Here is a 21,211-nt window from a genome sequence, read left to right on the forward strand (position 1 = left end):
GTGGAGGGAGATTATTCAGCACTAAGTCTCAGAAGATGAAAACATGCTCTGCCTAGATTAGAGTGTATGCAGGCTAGAAGCTTCTAGGACTAGGCCAAAGTTAGCTGTCTAAGGCAGTAAGCCTCCAAGGCAACAGTTACATCAGACAGATAAAAATTACTTTTACAGGAAACAAAAGTTTCATATAGGCAAAATAAGTTTTAAGCTATCTTGATGATTTAAAACTAATTAATGAAAGTAGAATATAACAAAATTTAGTGCATGAAAATTGTATATGTGATTTAAAAAATTATTGCAGTATAAAAAACTTTATATGTAAATGCTATCATTTCATAAAATGTAATACTAAGGAAATAGTAAATGTGTTGCCAATGTTCCTTTTATATGGATAACTTAAGATTTCAACAGTTACATATCTATTTTATAAGTATTATCACATAGCATTTTTGCATAACAGCACTGCTGGTCTATCCTTATAGAACTCTGCATAGCATCCTCTGTACATCTATGTTTAGAGACCTTATGTTACCTGTATAGCAAGCCTGACTGTGGGAAGAGATATTTTTATAATCTGCATCTTCTAACTTATGAATCTATGGCTTAGGCAGCATAAATAATTTCATTCATAAACTTTTCAAATGATGAAGATTTGAAGAAATATTTGATTCTATGGAAGGCAGTATTATTTTTTTCCTTATTCCTTTTACACCTCTTCCTCTGAATCCTAATCCACTAAATTTTTAAACATTTTAAACATTTTTAAAACAGGGCTGGTACTTATGTATCAAGCAAAAGAGTTTTGGTCTTGGACAAGAAGGTACAAATATTGGAGGAGAAAAAATTATTCTCAACTGTAATTTACTAATATCATGAAATTAAAAAAAGTCATGCATTACTTAAATCCAATAAATTGTTCCTAAGTCATGATTCTTTGTCCTTTACTAAGTGATCATGAAGTCTATAGATTTTGATCTTGTATGTAAAAGTTAGTAGGTGTTTGCATTATGCAATCTTTGTGTGAAATAATGACAGAGCATGCTTGAATTCCTTCAGAAAATTGTATTATAATTTATAATCGACATCAAGACTTTTACGGTTGATAATATAATGCCAACAGTTTATGACTCAATTTCAAAGCTTGTGTCAGAGTATTGTTGAAGAAAAGGGAAATTATGTGAATCTCATTTTTACTAAAATTTTCAGTGATTTCATGTAAACAAAACAAAGGAGGGAATTTTCCTTTCGATCCCTTTTTCCTTTTCTTTTAAAATGGGGGCATTTGTTTCCTACCACTTGAAAGTGTCCAGAACCTCAAAATATCCCACCATGACCAGTTCAGCTTGACAGCAGTCTATTCCAAAATTCTTTCTCCACTTCTCTCTTAATGCTGTGGACCAATGGCCTTTATTTTGCTTTGATTTGGGGGCAATTCTTAGGACAAACTTAGAAAGAATTACTTTTTATTTGCTTAAGGTATAAACTTCCAAAGCACCTGTGTGTTTGTAGTAGAGGTAATCTTCTTCTAATGGAAAAAGAAAATTGAAAGTGGTCTTGCAATATACTAGTGCTGGAGAAGGGTAAATATTTTATATAACCTACTCCTTTAGTTTTTGATGCTCTTTGTTGGGTGGCACTCTTTCTCTTGTGGAAATCCAAATTATACTGCTAACACAAAGCAGTTTGTCTGGATTTGATCTTACCATCCTGTTAAATGGTCTGTCAGCTCTTTAGCAGAATGAAGTATAAACATACTTATAATTCTTTTGCTTTTACCTGTCTCCTAGTGCTGCAATAGCTAATGGTGTTATGCAAAAAAAAAACCAAAAAACAAACAAACAAACAAACAAAAAAACCTTGCATACTTATTCCCACAGAAATAGAAATAATTAAAAAGCTTGTTCAAATGCCTTAATAAAAAAAAAAGCAACTTCCCCTAAAATAATAGAAAATTCACCTAAATAAAAGTATAGTGAGCAAGGAAAGGGTTTTAGTGATTGTGCAATCTATTCAGGTAAACAACTGTTGTAAAACAAAACTTGTAATTTGCTATGAGTGTGATAGTGAAGACTGAATTCCAAATGATTTTTAGGGGGAAAATTTTCCAGATACCTAAAATAATAAAATTTGTGAAAATTGGGGGTTGGGGATTTAGCTCAGTGGTAGAGCGCTTGCCTAGCAAGTGCAAGACCCTGGGTTCGGTCCCCAGCTCCGAAAAAAAGAAAAAAAAATTGTGAAAATCACTTATAAACTATTCACACATTCATCTTGAAGGAAATCACCAGTAAATTGCACTGGTCATGAAATGTGGTACCCACATTTCCTTTTCTACAGTGAGCCCAAGTTTCTCTCCTGTGAGAGGTTGGACTGCTTTGCATGCTGTTTCTTAATATGTACCTCCAAAGAGGAAAGTGCAAGACACACAGATGCGTTCCTCAGTGAACACCTTTAAGGATTCCATGCATTACAATTGCATCACATAATTGTCAAAAGCATTATGAAATATTTCCCACTAGTGGGAACAGTATCTAGGAAGTCTGTGAGATATAATGGAATATCAACCATTACACATTCTAAAGCATTAAAAATATAGAGAACATAGAGATTATTTGCTTTTCATCCTTTTTTATTGGATGGGTTCAAAGAAAAAGTTGTCTTTTTTCCCTCCATCTTTATTAACTTGGGTACTTATTGTTTACATTTTTTTTAAACCAGAAAGTTCGATATATTTATTCAGAAAAGTGATTCAACTGCAGGAGCATGATCTTTTCAAAGGAAATCGAATTCTTTTAGTCAGCAATCCTGTTGATTCCAACTTTTATCATCCTGATGAGATTCTCTTGTCTGAAGCTCTTCATGCATTCAGGTACTTGCTATGATGCCTGATGTGGTCAGTGATGAAGGTTGCGATGAAGTAGTAGCTATGATCATAACCCTCTTGTAGCCTAAAAACAACAGGGATTTTCTTTTCTGTGCAGGCAGCTATGAAGCTGTCAGGGAGTAACTGCCCATCTGAGAGGAACTCGTCATCTTTCCCTTGAACCCGAGTAGGACTTCCCTAGACAGGCCGCATCATATGCCTTCCTTTTACTTTGATCTGGTCCCAAATATCCATTAAAAGCTTTTTTGCCCCAAGGACAGAGCACAGGGTTGCAAATTGGAGCAAATGCGGACACAGATCTGTATTTTCCAGGAGTTTTCAAAGTGCAAATCAGAGCTCTGTGTCCTTCCATGGAGTGACCAAAAATAGACACCCTCTATGGGTCCACTGGGAAATTGGCATTTATGAGTTGTGGAAGCTCCTTTGTTACATAAGAGTACATTTTGTAGTTAATGTTCCAAGGATCCTCAGTGGTGTTCACGTAAAACCCCGCATCAGTGCAGAAGTCCAAGCTGTCATCTTCTCCTTTAATGTTGCAGACACGGGGGCTGGTATCAGGAGCAATGACCACAAGGCCATGCTCTGAGGCAGCTTATTGATAGCCAGACTTTGATATGAAATTTTGTTCTGTGCAAGTAAAACCAGACAGCCAATAAAGTGCAGGGCACATTCCACTCTCAGCCTGGGGTGGTAGGTAGATAGCAAATTTCATTTTACATTTCAGCTCAACATTGCTATGTTCGAAAACTTTCTGGAGCCCGCCAAAGCACCTGTTGCTGGAAACCTGTTTTAGCGCCATTCTTCTCCTTGGTGAGGTTCCGAACTCATTAGATCTTATTTACATTTCAATTGTTATTCCCTTTCCTGGTTTCTGGGAGCCCAGGGTCAGTCTCTAAATGGGTGTTCCTTAAGGCTCTGTCCTAAACTTTGTCTCCCTATTCCCTCCCAAGGGTATTCTTGTTCCCCTTTTAAAGAAGGAAATTCTTGACTTTCATGTGTTCTGTGCATCTAGGGTAAATCGAACATTTGGGCTAATATTCACTTATCAATGAGTGCACACCATGTGTGTTTTTCTGTGATTGGGTTACCTCACTCAGGATGATATTTTCCAGTTCCTTCCATTTGCCTATGAATGACATTTGTGTATGAATGATGAATGAAGAAGGTATGTTTAAGTGTGTATATGTGTATGAAATATAATAATTTAGATAAAAAATAAAACGTAAAGTTGTTTGGTTGGTGACTTAGTCCCTGGAAGCTCTGGGGGTTCTGGTTGATTGACATTGTTCTTCTTCCTAATAGGCTGCAAACCCTTCAGCTACCTCAGTCCTTTCTCCTTAGTTCTTCATTAGGGACACCTACTCAGAACAATGGTTGGCATCCATCTCTGTATTTGTCAGGCTCTGGCAGAGGCTCTCAGGAGACAGCTATATCAGGCTCCTGTCAGCATGCATGTCTTGGCATCTCCAAAAGTGACTGGGTTTGGATGTGACAGTTCTTGAATTGCCTGTCCTTTAGTCTCTGCTTTACACATTCTCTCCATATTTCCTCCTGTGAATATTTTGTTCTCTCTTCTAAGTACTGAAGCATCTACCCTTTGGACTTTCTTCTTCTTGAGCTTCATTTGGTCTGTGAATTGTATCTTTGTTATTCTGAGCTTTGTGCCTAATATCGACTTATCAGTGAGTTCATACCATGTGTGTTCTTTTGTGACTTCACTTATGATGATACTTTCTAATTCCATCCTTTTGCCTAAGAAGTCTACTTTTAACAGCTGAGTAGTATTCCATTGTGTAAATGAACCACCTTTTCTGTATCTATTCTGTTTAAGGACATCTGGGTTTCTTCCAGCTTGTGGCTATTATAAATAAGGCTATGAACATAGTGGAACGTATGTCCTGGTTATATTTTGGAGAATCTTTTGGGTATATGCCCAGGAGTGATATAGCTGGGTCCTCAGGTAGTACAATGTACAATTTTCTGAGGAACTGCCAGACTGATTTCCAGAGTGGTTGTACCAGCTTGCAATCCCATCAACAATGGAGGAGTGTTCCTCTTTCTCCACATCCTCGCCAGCACCTGATGTCAACTGAGGTTTTTATCTTAACTATTCTGACTGGTGTGAGGTGGAATCTCAGGGTTGTTTTGATTTGCATTACCCTGATAACTAAGGATATTGAACATTTCTTTATGTGCTTCACTGCCATTCGATATTCCTCAGAGACCCATGGCTCCAGCTGCATATGTAGCAGAGGATAGTTTTGTGAGGCATCAATTGCAGTATAGGCCCTTGGACCTCTGAAGGCTTGATGCCCCAGTGTAGGGGAATGCCATGGTTGGGAGACTGGAGAGAGGGAGTGACTGAGTAGTGGAGCACCCTTATGGAGACCTTGTGTTGTGGGAGGGAGTTTCTGGAAGGGAAATCTGGAAGGGGCATAAAATTTGAAATGAAGATAAAGAAAATATCCAATAAAAATGGGGAAAATTAAATCTAATTGTAATTTCTTATGTAAGAGACAGCTAATAAAATTCATACTGATTTTTTTATTCAAAAAGATAAAAATTTCTAGCCAAACTAAAAGCAAGTTATTGTTGAGAGACATTCAATTCTGGTTTCTCTGCTAACACCAACAGTAGCAATAGTGATAAGCACAGTGCTGAGGGTGTCTCTGTAATGCAAATTCATCTAGAGGAAGAGGACTAGAGTCATCATTAGTTTGTTTCATAGTTCAGCTCCTCTTAATATCAAAGAAGTGTAATGAGAGCAACTGTACTGTTTCAGGACTTCACAGTGAGATTGATTGATCTTCAATTGCCCTGTTCTTTGTTGCCTAAAATCCCAGATCTATGCAGCAATATGCATTTTTTTCATGATCTAAATGGCCAGATGACTGTGCTGCCCTTTAGTTTATATTTTAAAAATTATAGAAATTCTGTTAGTTTTTATCTGCTTATTTCAGGTGAAAGTGTAATCCATGTTATAATAATCTATTGTTCTTTTAACACAATAATCAATTATTTCATCCACTAAGGGAATTGATCTGTGAAATACATCCCTTTATACCCTGCAAAGTCTATTTTTAAATTTTCAGTTCAAGCTAAGTGGTTATCATATTATATCCAATATGCTGATAGTTATTTTCATCAAGTACCTAGTAGTTCCTTTGAGATATGGGATATTTTAGAACCTAAAAGTTTCCCTGAGTTGTGCACAAATTTGCATAGTCTACTCTTTTTATTCTATTTGTTTCATAAGTGGACAAACTCTATCTTCGGACTGAGGTCCTGAGACATAACATGGGAAATTGTAACAGACATGGCAGAAACAAAATATGCTAAAACCAAATTGGCATTTCACAATCTATCAGTCTTTGGAAAAACAGACTCTCAAATAAATGGGAATTTCCCCAAGTATCTCATACTGAGATACTGATGCCAGAGGGGAATATTCTCCCCCAAAAGAGATCTCATAGATCTAAAAACTTGCCAGACTCACTTGCAGGATGATACTGAAGGCCAGACAAGAATGGATGAGTGGTAGGGGAGGCAAATCTCTTAGGGATGCTTCTGAGGTTAATTAGACGATTGTGACTCTTGTTCATTTATTTTTTATTTTATTTTATTTATTTATTTGGTTTAGGTTGATTTTTTTTCCTTTTTTTGGAGCTGGGAACCGAACCCAGGGCCTTGCGCTTGCTAGGCAAGCGCTCTACCACTGAACTAAATCCCCAACCCCATTTAGGTTGATTTTTAAAGAATTATCTTTTTCATAAAACTTAATATTTTATTGATTATTTCACATAATGTATTCTGATCACACTTATTTCCCAGTCTTCTCTGATGCACTCAAACCATTGTGACCCACTTCCTGGAGAAAATAATCAATTTCCATATTTAGAGTTTGCTTGGATATATGACATAAACGTTTTCTCTTATTTACACAGACACACACATACACACACACACACACACAGAGAGAGAGAGAGAGAGAGAGAGAGAGAGAGAGAGAGAGAGAGAGAGAGAGAGAAGAAAACGAGAATAAGAAAAATAAGGAAAAAAATCACCTTTGCTTTATCTCGTTACTGGAAAATAAGCTGAAATAATTTCCATGATTACCATTCAGCATTTTCCTTTATGCTTTTTTCATATTGCTCCTAGTATTACAAAAGTATATCACTCATCCAAGCATGTTTGCATCATATCTTGTAAATAAATGCAGACAATTCTGAACCACTAATGATATCATTTCTTTTTTATTTTAAATTTTTTTCCCTTGGATATTTTATGTATTTGCATTTCAAAAGTTATCCCCTTGCCCCCTTTCCCATAGCCCCTCTCTCCTCTCCCTGCTTCTATGAGAATGCTCCCACTCCCACACACCTACTACTTCAATGCCCTGGTATCCCCCTACTTTGGGAAAATGAGCCTTCACAGGACAAAGGGCTTTTTCTCCTATTGATGCTGCACAATGCCATCCTCTGCTACAAATGTGGCTGGACTCATGGGTCCCTCCAGGTGTACTCATTGGTTGGTAGCTTAGTCCCTGGGAGCTCTAGTGGGGTCTTGTTGGTTGATATTGTTCTTCCTATGGTGTCGCAAACCCCGTCAGTGAAGAACTGAAGGAAAGGTCACCCAGAGACTGCCCCACCTGGGAATCCATCCTACATGCAGCCACCAAACCCAGTCACTATCTCTGATGCCAAGAAGTGCATGCTGACAGGAGCCTCATATGTAAGTCTTCTGAGAGGCTCTGCCAGAGCCCTACTGATACAGATGAGGATGTTTGCAGCTAACCATTGGACTGAACAAGGGGACTCCAGTGGAGGAATTAGAGAAAATCAGTTTCTTAAAGACACAACCTATTGAAATATTTCCATTGCCATTATTTAGTTCTTATTAATTTGTTAGTGTTTATTTAATTCTTATAAATATTGTCTTGCATTATTTTCAGGTTAATAAATATTTTAAAAAGTTAACATTTTTTCATTAAAATCACCTGTTTTTAAATGTTTTAAACAAGTAAATAACGGTATAGACCTTTTCCAAATGCCGTAGACATACTATTGAATAACTCGGTAGGCCAAAATTCTGCATCATATATTCCAACAATATTGATGTAACCACATCGGAAATAGCCATTTTAATTCCACTGCATATAGTGAATGAAACTATCACATATCCTAATGGCAGTTCACTATGGCAAACAAAAGATGGATTTTTTTCTATGCCTTCCCTACACATAACCAAGAGGTACACATATAAACATACAGATAACTAAATAAAGAAAAATGCTTATGACTATGCAATAACAAAAAATCAATTAATAAAAATTATGAATTAATTAATTAATAACGGTATTAAACCATTAATTTAAAAACAATTGAATGTGGTTTACTTTATGTGATTTCAAGTCGAATTTTCAAAATTATCTAAATACTGTGATTATCACATTAGAATTGTAGCATACAATATACTATACATTGCAAACTTGATCACAGGCTCCAAATCCATTGGTAAAACTCTCTTATTTGTTTTTTTTTTTTCTAACAGCGTTTCATCTGCCATACTTCAGTGAAAGGTTATTGTCAAAATTCTACAAGAGTTTCTGTTTTAGTTTTAAAACATTCACTCCTCCAGCTCCCCTTTGCACCAGCAAACTCCTCTCTTCCTTCTTCCCTATCCATCTCTTTGTTCTCACTGGCTTGCCCACTTTTAAAATGCATTGTTTTGTCACTTGCTTCTGTGACAATGGGTCTCTGGTAAATATCCTATTTTGAGAAACAAGACTGTCCTGTCAGGGTTCCTAATGACAAAGGGAAAGCGAATGAGCCTAAGCAAGTTTAGGCTCGATTAGATCCACAGGGAAAAATCAATGGCATGGAAAAGAACAACGTTACCCAGGAAGGAGGTGGTATCAGCCAACTTACATACAAAGGAGAACAAAAGGACAAATCTGTGGGTTACAAGTCTGCCTTAATGTCAACAGAGGAAAGGTAAAGAGCAAAATAAGAGCAATTAGCTGGATAATTGAAGCAAAACCAAACACGTTTGAACCAATTAAATAGTTACTTCACTTGGAAATAATTAACTCGATTTGTCTGATAAATTTTTTGTTTTGTTAATGCCTTGTAAAGATGAGAGAGTAGTAACTTTATCTTCTTTAGGGCACGAAAACATTTTCTGTACTTCAGATATGAGTAAGGATCATTGGGAATTTTTCTCAACTTATGACACTCTCTTTGTATGGCCACCTTTTCCTTGGCTTAATTATCTCTCATATCTGGCTGTCTCCTATATTTTACTTATTTTTCTCTATCTTCTCTTGTATTAAAGCAAGTTAGGACCTGTAAAGTTCTAAGATTATCAACATACATCTGCAAAACTGTGTTCAAGCTTATTATTAAATTGCTTCCTCTTCTGCACTTCATGCTGTGCCCAGTATTAGAGAAAACAGTAGTTTATTTTTTCTCAGAATTGCGTGCAATGAGCAGAACTTAAATTGGTATAGTAATATAACACTACTGGTCATTACTCTAAGTTTTCATTAGAAGAAGGAAAACTTCCAATAATTCAAATAACTTATCTTAGGTCAAATGATTACACAGAAATTTAAATTGGAATTTTTGTGTTGATGAGTCTGGACTCTACAAATCTGTCATAATTTGCTTACATTATTTGGTGAAGATTTTATATTGAATCTGTAACATGATTAAAAATAGTACTTTATTTGGTATCAGGTAATGAAAATGCATTTATTTCTTGTTACCACCAGGTTTTTAAACATCTTTAATATTCCTAATATTCAAATGTTTCTATTTAAAATATGAAAATATATCCTCTAATGCATTTCAGTTTCTCTCAGGAATAATCAATTCTAAAAGACAAATTTTCTAATGAAATTACCTCCCTGCTCAAAACTTCCTAAGGTCTCACTGTGGTTTATATTCACATTGCTAAAATGCTCGAGATAATGTTCACTTTTCTCTGTGAACAGATTTTAATTATCTACATTATTTTTATCAATTTCTAAGGTTAAACTGTATACTCATATGACTTCTGAGTTTATAGAATTCTACATGGAGCAGTTCATTCTCATAGTGGGTCTTGCCTTTTTCTTTCATCTTTGGATATAAAACCTACTTTATAATTGTATTGTAGCTGCTGCTTAATGAATAATTATTTAGGGGTTACTGTGTGTGTGTGTGTGTGTGTGTGTGTGTGCATCTGTTTGTCTGTCTGTGTGCTTGAGTACATGTATGTGTTATATAGGTGAAGTATATCTGCATATATGTACGGTAGAGTGGTTCAGTACATGACCATGCACTTGAAGAGACCAGAGGAAATCACCTGTCTAGCCCTATAATTTTCTATACCTTGCTCTCCTGAAATAGGATTTGTTACTCTATTGCAATCTAGACTAACAGTGAATAAGGACTATCAGTCCTCTTGTCTTTTCCTTTACTCCCACAGACATGGTGTTATAGATGATAAACTCACTTTTCTACATGACTTCTGGAGATGTGAACATTTATCTTCATTACTTCAGAGCAAGAGCTTGTATCTACTGACTTATCTCCCCAATCTCTTATATTCTTCTCTTGCAGGGAAATACTACCTAAACTGATACACTTGATTACTATAAGCTTATTTCTCACATATTTATGTAAAAATAACAGAAATTACAATGTTATATTTTTGCTTCATAGTACATTACCTTATTTACTTCCTCATGAGAAGAAAAGCTTAAAAATATAAAATCAAGTTTTTAAAATATAGTAAACAAATATTCATTTTTAAGAAGACTTACTAAAATCTTGTATACCATTTAAATTAGGAAGATTAATACTAGAGGCAGCATGTGAAAATTTAATTATTGCTTTTCATTGTGTAAAAGAAATATAGAAAATATGACTTTACTATAGCTGGGCATAGTTTATAAATCATAGACTCAAAAGAGATACATTTATTCAGCCATTTCAATGTTGAGATCAACATAGAGACTGCCCTTTCAGTTAATGTCAGATGGAAGATAATGAATAAATGTTCCCCCACCCCAAGTTATATAACATCAAAAGTAAAGTCAGCCAGGAACACCAAAAACCCTACAAGCTAATTAAAGTACTACTTTCTAAAAGTGGAAGTCAGTACGGAGGGCAAAATTGTCAAGAGCATAACTATGAAGGATATCTTTGCAGCTGGGAACCAGAGGGCAAGGAAAAGAAACCTCTCTCACATGCTGTTATAAGATACTGCATACCTAGACAATCTTGTCAAATATGAGGCCCAGGTTCATGAAGTTAGGAAGTGTTCTCTCTCAAGTAGGCATTCAAGTTCATGATAAAGTGCACCTTTTAACTGAATTTGCTCGTGTCCCTATGGTGTGCTAATTCTTCTAGAAATACAGTCAGACTGTATAAACAATTTATGACATCAGCAATCCTCTACAGTGTGTTCTGAAAATGTGTTCACATTTTAATTTCCTACACTAAATAGCTTGTCATTCTATGATTGCATAAATCTTCCAATATTGCAAGGTTACATGAAATAATAGCATTAATTTTTGGATGTAAGGTATATATATAATTTCATACAGAGTAGAAGAAAATTAATTAAATGAGAATTAATGTTTACTCCATATTGAATAAGTACATTCTCTATATTGTATTTAGGAAGAAGGAGATGTAATAAAGTCTCTCCTTCTTCTTAGGATATAAACCAGATAACTTAGTGTCTAAATAAATCTCTCCCACTAATTGCCCACAGATGTAGAATCAGTGCAGGAGATTTCACTCATGTATATTTAATGGTCCATAATACAGTAAATTTTATATATCTACATGACTTGTTCATGATGCCTAAATATTTAGTCAAATATTACTTGTGATGAATGATTGACAGACATTTTGGTTGGGATTAATATTTAAATTGCTGAACTCTTAGTAAAGGATAATTAGTGAATAAGCTTCATTGATTTGAAGGAATTATAACAGGAGCTTAACACTTTATCCCTGGGCTCTACTCTCTCTTTTTCCTCAGTCTGCAGATTTTCTAATAAAATTCTCCAAATTGCTTCTGAAACAGAACCCTAACATATTTTTTAACATCCCTCCTGACTACCTCTCTATTTATTAGATCATCATAACAGCTAAGGTTTTAAGCTAGGAAATACTCTTGAAACTCATGGAAGGCTGAGGCAGGAGGATTATTGTGAGACATAAAGGTTAGCATGAAGTGATTACTGAGTAGCAGAATAACAGGTGAAAAAGTAAAACAGTGCAGAGCGAGTCTACCACAATGACATAATTGTTAGTCTGTGGGAATTAGTGCTTTCCAACAAAGATATTTAAATATTGGCAATATTTAAAATACAGAAGAGTATCCTTTCTGATTATGCAGAAGGAAAGGTTAAGTATGAAAGGATAAGTAGTAGAGAATACAGGAATCCACTGACTAACAGATAGAAACCAAACAGACTCCAAAGAACCAAATAACACTATTTAAAATGGGGTGCAGAACTAAACAAAGAATTCTCAACTGAGGAATATCAAATTGCCAAGAACACCTAAAGAAAATTTCAACATCCTTAGCCATTAGGGAAATGAAAATCAAAAGGACACTGAGGTTCTACCTCACACCAGTCAGAATGGCTAAGAACAAAAACTCAGATGACAGCAGATGTTGGCGAGAATATGGAAAAAGAGGAACACCTCCCCATTGTTAATGGGATTGCAAACTGGTACATCCACTCTGGAAATTAGTCTGAAGGTTCCTCCGAAAATTTGACATAGGGTTATCTAAGGGAATATACCCAAAACATGTTCCAACATATTACAAGGACATATGCTCTACTATGTTCATAGCATCCTTGTTTATAATAGCCAGAATCTGGAAAGAACTCTGATGTCCTTCAACATAGGAATGGATACAAAATCCTAGTACATTTAAACAATGGAGTACTACTCAGCTATCAAAAGCAATGACTTCATGAAATTCTTTTATAAATGAATGGAACTAGAAAATATCCTGAGTGAGGTAACCTAGTCAGAAAAGACCACTCAAGATATGCACTCACTTATAAATGTATATTAGCCCAAAATCTAAGAATACCCAAGATACAATTCACAGACGATATGAAGCTCAAGTAGAAGGAAGACCAAAATGTGGATGCTTCAGTCCTTCTTAGGAGGGGAACAAAATAGTCATAGGAGGTAGAAGGTGAGATGGACTTGGGAGGAAGAACAGAGGGGGAGGGGAAATGGGGGCAGGATCATGTATGGGAGGAGACTGGGATGATATAGAGAGGGTGAGGAAAATTAACAGACATGTGTAGCAATGGGGAATGGGGAACTGGAGGTAGACACTAGAATGTACCAGATGTCCGGAAAGCAAGAGGCTCCCAGGACACATTGGGATTGACATTAGCTTAAGTGCCCATCAAAGGGGAGTGAGAACCTGTACAGACCATATCCAGAGATTAGGCAAGGCTCCCATTGGGGGATAGCATCACTTATTCTTCTCCAAAATTTTAACTCAGAATTGCTCATGTTTAAAGGAAATACAAAGATAAGGTGTGGAGCAAAGACCAAAGGAAAGGCCATCCAGAGACTTCCCCAGTTGGAGATCCATCTCACCTACAGACACCAAACCCAAAGACTATTGCTGAGGCCAAGAAGTGCTTGTTGACAGGATCTCAATATAGCTGTCTCCTGAGAGGCTCTGTCAGAGCCTGACAAATACATAGGCAGATGCTCACAGCTAATCATTGGACTGAGCACGGGAACCTTAATGTAGGAAATTAGGTGAAGGACTGAAGGAGCTGAAGGGACTTGCAACCCCACAGGAAGAACAATAATATCAACCAACCAGACCTCCCAGAGCTCCCAGGGAATAAACCACCAATGAAAGGGTACACATGAAGGGACTCATGGCTCCAGATGCATGGATGCTTCCATCAGAGGATGGCCTTATCTGAAATTAATAGGAGGAGAGGCTCTGGTCCTTTGAAGGCTCAATGCCAGAGTTTAGGGAAATGCCAGCATGGTGAGGTGGCAGTAGGTGGGTAGGAGAGCATCCTCATGGAAGCAGGAGGAGGGGGGATTGAATAGAGGGTTTGAGGAAAAGAAACCAGGAATGGGGACATTTGAAATGTAAATAAATAAATGAAATATCCAATAAAATAAGTAAATAAGTAAACAAATTAAATTTAAATTTAAAAAGCTCTTAATTGATATTTCTTCTAATAAAGATTTGAAACTATATCGTTTGGAATGAATTTTTCTTTACATGAATCTGAGGAAACTCATTCAAGTATAGTTGGTAATTAAGTTTGGTAGTCTTTCCTGAGTTACCTTCTGTAACTGTATAAGCTGTAAGCAAGTACAACAGGATCTTCTTGAAGGAAAAATAAATGAATTAACCACTGGGACCAGACCTACTGAAAAATATAAATCATATCACCTGCTAACATTCCCAAATACCAGAGAGAGTCCCAATTACAGAACAAATTCATGAAGCTCCATTCAAACCCTGTATGTACATATATCATCTTGGGTAATGGGAAAATATAAGAAAGTACAACACCAAATATTTTTACATAGAGGGATTAAAGAGAAAATGAAGTGTCTAATCATATGATAAAATTGCCCTAAAATTGACTGCTGGAATTACAGTGTTGTTTTTCTATATGTTGTATGTATCCTAAGCAGATTAAAAAAAGATGTCTACTCACCTCATAAGAGGAACAAAGACCACCTGAAAATATAATGCTACTTAAGTCTAGCTTGCTGAAAAACTGAGTCCAATTAAAGTTATTTACAGAAACTTAGAAAACTTATAAACAACTATAGCAAAACTTAAACACTTGCACATTTTCCGAGTGGGTGGAGGCTCATGAGAGTTTAACAGTTAGCAACTGCTAGCTGACTATAAATCCCTGGAATGATCAAGCCTGATGGTATTCTACACCTTTCACAAAACAATATTAGCATTCCTAGGCTTATGTAGGTCACTTGAAGATATACACAGATGTCAACAACTATAGAAGGCAATGGGGGCTTCATGACCAAAAGAAAGCTGTGAACAGGCAATATCTAGACGTTTAAAGCATATATAAAGTATTTAAAGCTACACTTGTACTTCAATACAGCATGCATTTCATTAAATGGATATGCTCATATGAAGCTACATATGTTCAGAAGCATATACATTTGTATAACAACCAGCAATCTTCGTCCTGATGACTTTAAGCTTCTTTGAGAAACATATCATACACCTGTCTGAATGACTCATAAAGCAAACACTTATTTTGAGATGTCTTGAATGCAATCAGATGTCTCCTTTCATGATCCAGTTACCTTTCAAATACCATCTATTTCTATCACTCCACTGAACAAATGCATGTTAAAAGAACACACTTATTCAAAAGTTCCTTGATATTTATAGTCACCTAATGTATGTTCATTTCCCATTTGCCTCAAAAATACAGTGAAAGATTGAAGTGCATATTACTTTGGGTTCTGATAACTCAAGATACCATTCATATTTCAACATTCTGATGACTTAGATGATTTTTAATATTTAAATATAAATGCAGAACACATAGAAAGTAGTAAGATGAGCAAACAACTTCCGTACAATCATTATTATATTACTCAAATTAATTTATATCTTTTCAATTTATTCTAAAGATGTCCTAAAATACAAGCAAATTTTGCTATAGTCAGTCTTCAGCATCTTTTTTTTTTTTCCTCAACAGAGATAAGCGACTCCTGGTTTCTAATTCTGGTAGCAACTGGAGTCAGCTTGGAGTTCAGCAGCTCATTAGAGTGCTGTGCAGCTGTGAGAAAATTCCTTCCTTGTTCCTCGAGGCTAAGTTCAAGTATATTTCCTCCCTTGTCAATATTGGGCATAATAGGTGCTTCAGAATGTACGACTCTGGAATGCAACTAGGTGGCATTTCATTTCATTAGCGATGGAACCCATCACAATTATGCCTGAAAGAGACACATTTTCAGCTCCTCCATTAGCCTGAAACAAATCTCAGCAATTTTTGTTTGTATGTATGTGAATATTGAGAATTTCATGAAAATGGTAAGACAGAACTCGGAATGGCTTCTGAGTTCATTCTTTGTGAGAAACAAGATTCAAGTTTCGATATATGGTAGAGTGCGCAATCAGATGCCAGTTTCCCAAGACAAATTCAACATCTAGTGATTCTTACGGAAAATGAAAATGTTCCATAATCAACTATTTGCCATTGTTCCACATGAAATTAATCTCACTCAGAATTAACAGGATATGAGAAAATGTTCTATCACCTATGTGCTCTAGATTGACTCAGTGAGTGAGTGAAGAAAATCTCTTTATTAAAATATAATTATATTTTTATGTGTTCTTTTGTTATATTAGTTTAGTCATGGCACAGTATTCCAGTAATTTAAACAGATATACATTGATTGGAAAATACAACGTGTATTATAAACCATATTATTCTTCCTATTACTGCATTGTTTTATTATTTAAGTCCAAATAAAAATTTCATTTCTTAATCAACAAGTGGTTGCTTTTCACATGCAGAACCTACATTTGCATTAAAAACACGGCAGTCATTTTATTTGAAATGAAATGGACTTAATGGGGCATTTTAATACATAATAATTTTATATGTATTAACACATGGGAATTATAAAAAACTATTAAAAATATTATTTGATTTTTTAATTCTATGGTCATATGTTGTAAGATATAAAACAATATTGTAAAATGATTACAATCCTATTCTATCAAGTACTCATATATAGAAATAAAATAAGATAGAAACATTGTAAAATTGTTGGGAAAATTAGACCAAAAAAGGGTGATATTTCACATTGCAAGTAAAAAATGTTTTTTGTAAAGGTAGTTTATTTTGTGCAATTGTTTCTAAAATGGCATAGAAAGAAGGGAAACGATCTCCAAATTTACAGGTAATTACACACAAAAAGTAAATCCTAATGAAAACAGTGAAAACAGAAAAGTTAGGAGACAAAAAAGTGATGGAACTCCTGTTTGATGAGATCTCAAAACATAGCCTATAAATGTATTCCTTATAAGTCAATCACTTTTGCTTTATGAGCACATATAGTTTGTAATACTGTCAAGAAAAGGTATTTCATGCTAATATGAATCAAACTTAGTTATCTTAGTATGGGAAACAAATAGTTTAATTTTCTTTTTGGTCAGTTAATCAAAGGTCAGTCCAGATTCGAATTATCTACTTCAGGATCCCTGTGACTTCTGCCCTCTGTCTGTCTGTCATGTGAATCTGAATCTGTGTGGAACTGAGGAAGGCTGTGTTTTGAATCTGTCTACATGGTATCTGCCTGTTCCTGTGTGTAACTGTGTCTTCCTTGTGTTCTGTGTATATGTGTCTATAAATGTATATCTGTTTATGCATGTGTGTGTGTATGTTCCATAATTTTGTAGTTTACTTTTAAAAACTGTCACAGCAGATGCAAAAGCATTTTATGCTGGTCAAAAATTCTTTATGAATAATAATGAACATGCACATTTTGCCAAGTATCAGGAGCAAAAAGGATACAAAGAGAAATGCAGAATTAAAGAGAAAAAAATATGTTTAGAATATAGCAGAAGGTCTTAATATCACATTTTTAATAATAGAAAAAAGTTCAGAATACAGCTAAGTAATAGAGGCCTGAGCAACCATTTAGCCCAATTGGGTTCAATATATAAACAGAATACTCAATTCAAAAATAATAGGATACACAATTTGCACATAAAGCAATTTCCAGGATAGATCATATGTTAATTCAGAGTATAACACGATATATTATTAACAAATGAAAATTTCTTTATTGGTTACAATGAAATAAAACTAGAAAACAGAGAAAAGGAACCTAGAAGAAAAAATATGGAGAAACTAAACACTCCTAAGAAAAGAGATAAAAGAAAAAGGGAAAGAAAGTGTTTTCTATCAAATTAAAGTGAAAATTCAACATAAGAAAATGTATAGGATGTGTTGAAAGCTTTTGTCAAATTGAAAATTTGTTATTATAAAAATGACATCTTAATGAAGTAGAAAAAGAAGAGTAGATTTACCCTGAAGGAAGCAGAGGGAAACCACACCGACTAGGGGATATATAAGTACACATTAGCACAAAACAGAGCAGATCAATGAACCCAGTAATTATCTAATCAAGAAAATCAACAAATTGTCAAAGCTTTAGCTAAATTGACTCAAAAGAGAAGAATCAAGTTAATAAATGCCAAAATGAGGCTATAAATATGAGAAGGATTATTACAGACTACTATATACAAGTATATGCTACCAAATTAGATTATCCAGTTGAAATGGGGAAATTCTGACACATATGCAAATACCAAAAATGAATTCTGTGGAAACAGAAGGTAAGAAGACAGTTTTTGGCAGTCATCAGTACGAAGTCAGTAGATTAGAAATCTTGGGAGGCATAAAAATAAAATGGAATGTAAGCATTAAAATGGATGCTAATTTTCTCACAGTTGTGGAGGCAATAATGATTTTCATGGTGTGATACCTCCCTGTCTTGCTGCCTTCCGGTTTGTTCTTTCCTTGGTGTCCACTGGTATCTAGTCCACTATTTATAAGAACTCAAATTATACTGGATTAATTTTCATCCTCCAAAACTCATTTAGCTTTATCGTCTTATAGAAACACAGGGAACAAGTCATACTGAACATCAGGGATTCCACAGAAGAACTATAGGAGTCACACGTATTCACATCATAATGCAAAAATAGTAGTACTCAAGAAGAACAGAAGACAAGGTGATAATATGAGATAATTTTATTAAACATCAAAACAATGTGAAATAAGTTTTAATCTATTTCTCAGTTTTTTGTTTAATAGTGAATAAGACTACTGGAGATTTTTTTTTTTTGGCTTTGTTTTGTTTTCCTATGAGACCAGCACTAAGCAAATACTAAGGCCAAAGAAAATGTTTGAGCCTTTCATTTGTTTTATTTCACATCTATTAATGACTCAAATGTTTCCATATTGAAACATTCATTAATTCATTTTAAGCATGAGAAATATCACTTTATATTCATGTAACTTACTTTGTATCCAGATGTTCTGAAATATGATATGATAAGTGATACACTATAAACAAGTTGGATTTTTCTACAACAAAGAATAATGCCTGAGGTGGTTCACAAAGGAAAGAGTTTTCAGAAGGCTGGAAGGCTACAATGTTACACTCAGGGTAATATTGTGGTTGTTTTATTTAAGGATACAAACTTTTACCATTTGGGCATTTCCCCACATGTTAGGAAATAAGGCAGAAAAGGACATTTTTTCCCTGTTCTATTCTTCAGTATGGACACTTTATTCTCTTTAATTAAATGCGTTCTAAAGGTCCTGTGTCATAACTTCAGTAAGTTTAAGATTAGGGTTTTAAAAATATGGATTTTAGAATGACATATACTGCCAGGGCATAACAATAACCCAATTAAACTATTAAATTCAATGTACAAAGTAGACTAATATAAATTAAATAATAAATGGCTCATATTTTAGCTTACCATTGTTTAATCTATTTTTAGTCCTAACAAAATGCAATCTTTTCTCCAAAATGTCTAAAATAGAAAATATTTTACAAATGAAGGTCCAAATTTAGAAACAACATATATGAATTCTATAGATATCTACCTAGTCAGAAAAGTTATATTCATGTCTGACAGAATTTTGACAGTGTAATCATGAAGGTGACCATTTCAAGTAAATTCAAGACAACACAAAAAAGAAAACTAAAGTATGAAACCTGTAAACTAAAGTATGAAACAAATTGTAAAATAAATCAAAACATAAATATTTTGGCCATATTGTGCACCACTGAATATCACCTAAATAGCCAGTTTTCTCCTTGCTGCTTTATTTTACCTTTGAGTATTTGCCTAATCCAGTAGTTCTATCTAACAATATTCTTTCAACATTCTGGCAACTACTGAAAATACTACCACAGCACTCAGGTTCTTCACAACCTGAAGTTGTGGTTGTGAGTTAAAATAAATAATTCTGTGTAGTAGTTTGTGAAGAAATTGACAAGGTAGAATAGAATATTGTATCTACAGAAAAATGTTATGACAGACTTTATTTTTTAGTTTTTTTTTAGGTTTCTTTTGTTCTTTTTTTTTTCTTTTCACCTGTGTATTGAGCTATGAACTATTTCAGAGTTGTGCATTTTGCAAAACTGAAACTCTCTTGAGTTTTGTACACTGTCCTTTGCATATTATAGATCTCAAACTCATTTTCTTTCCCATACATAAGAGCTTTTCTCTCTGCTATTAAGATTCTAAGTTTCTCTGTGCATGTCACAATGGCCAATGTTACAATGATTTGTAATTTTGACTTGATGTTTAATTTTCACTAACCCCATATTTCTGGCATCGATGACCTTTTAATTTTAAATTTTGTTTTTCAATAATTGCAAATCTCCCAACATCTTCCTCATTCAAAAGAAGAAACATCAAAGATTTCAATTTTCTAGATATATATTATTTTATGCAAAGGAATGTCAAGTGGAATTTCTAATGTCTTTAATTGCAAACTCTAGTATATATCATAATCTCTAAAATTTGTATACTTTCTTCATGTTTTATTGCTTTATAATTACTTTTTCATTTTATATCTTTGCAAAAACTTTCAATATTTACACGAATTTTCCACACGTGTACGCATGCAGCACAACACTAATAAAACTTATATATGAATAAACATCTTGAACATAGAAAATTAGTTTGTTCCAGATATTTTACTGAATAGGTAATTTGATTTAGTATATATCATCTCTTCATGAAGAATCATGAGGCTGCACAAATTGTATGTGAAAATTCAACAAAGAAAAAAAGCTCAGTTTCTGTTCCTATCAAGCTTAGAGAGTAGTACTAAAACCAATAAGATATGAAAGAATCTATAGTAAAAAATCATAGCTATTCAACATGTCTAAGAGGTAGAGAATGAATGATTTCAAACCTAGAAGTAAATTTGAATTTTTTTTGGATCATAGAATGTCAAAAAAACATTCTGTTAATTTTACATTTTCAAAGAAGATAAAAAATAATCTCTAGGGAAAAAACTTTATATTACTACTTGGTTTTTGTGTTCTTTTTTTTTTATTATTAACTTGAATATTTCTTATATACATTTCGAGTGTTATTCCCTTTCCCGGTTTCCGGGCAAACATCCCCCTCCCCCCTCCCCTTCCTTATGGGTGTTCCCCTCCCCACCCTCCCCCTATTGCCGCCCTCCCCCCAACTGTCTAGTTCACTGGGGGTTCAGTCTTAGCAGGACCCAGG

The 21,211-nt window shown here is 34.6% G+C and overlaps 1 pseudogene; it reads right to left on the bottom strand.

The window, feature by feature from the left end:
- Positions 1-2,785: 2,785 nt before the first annotated feature.
- LOC116912438 lies at positions 2,786-3,690 on the bottom strand (annotated as a pseudogene).
- Between the last annotated feature and the right edge of the window lie 17,521 nt (positions 3,691-21,211).

This window comes from Rattus rattus, chromosome 11 (genome assembly GCF_011064425.1).
Source record: "Rattus rattus isolate New Zealand chromosome 11, Rrattus_CSIRO_v1, whole genome shotgun sequence".
In the NCBI taxonomy this organism is placed as follows: domain Eukaryota; kingdom Metazoa; phylum Chordata; class Mammalia; order Rodentia; family Muridae; genus Rattus; species Rattus rattus.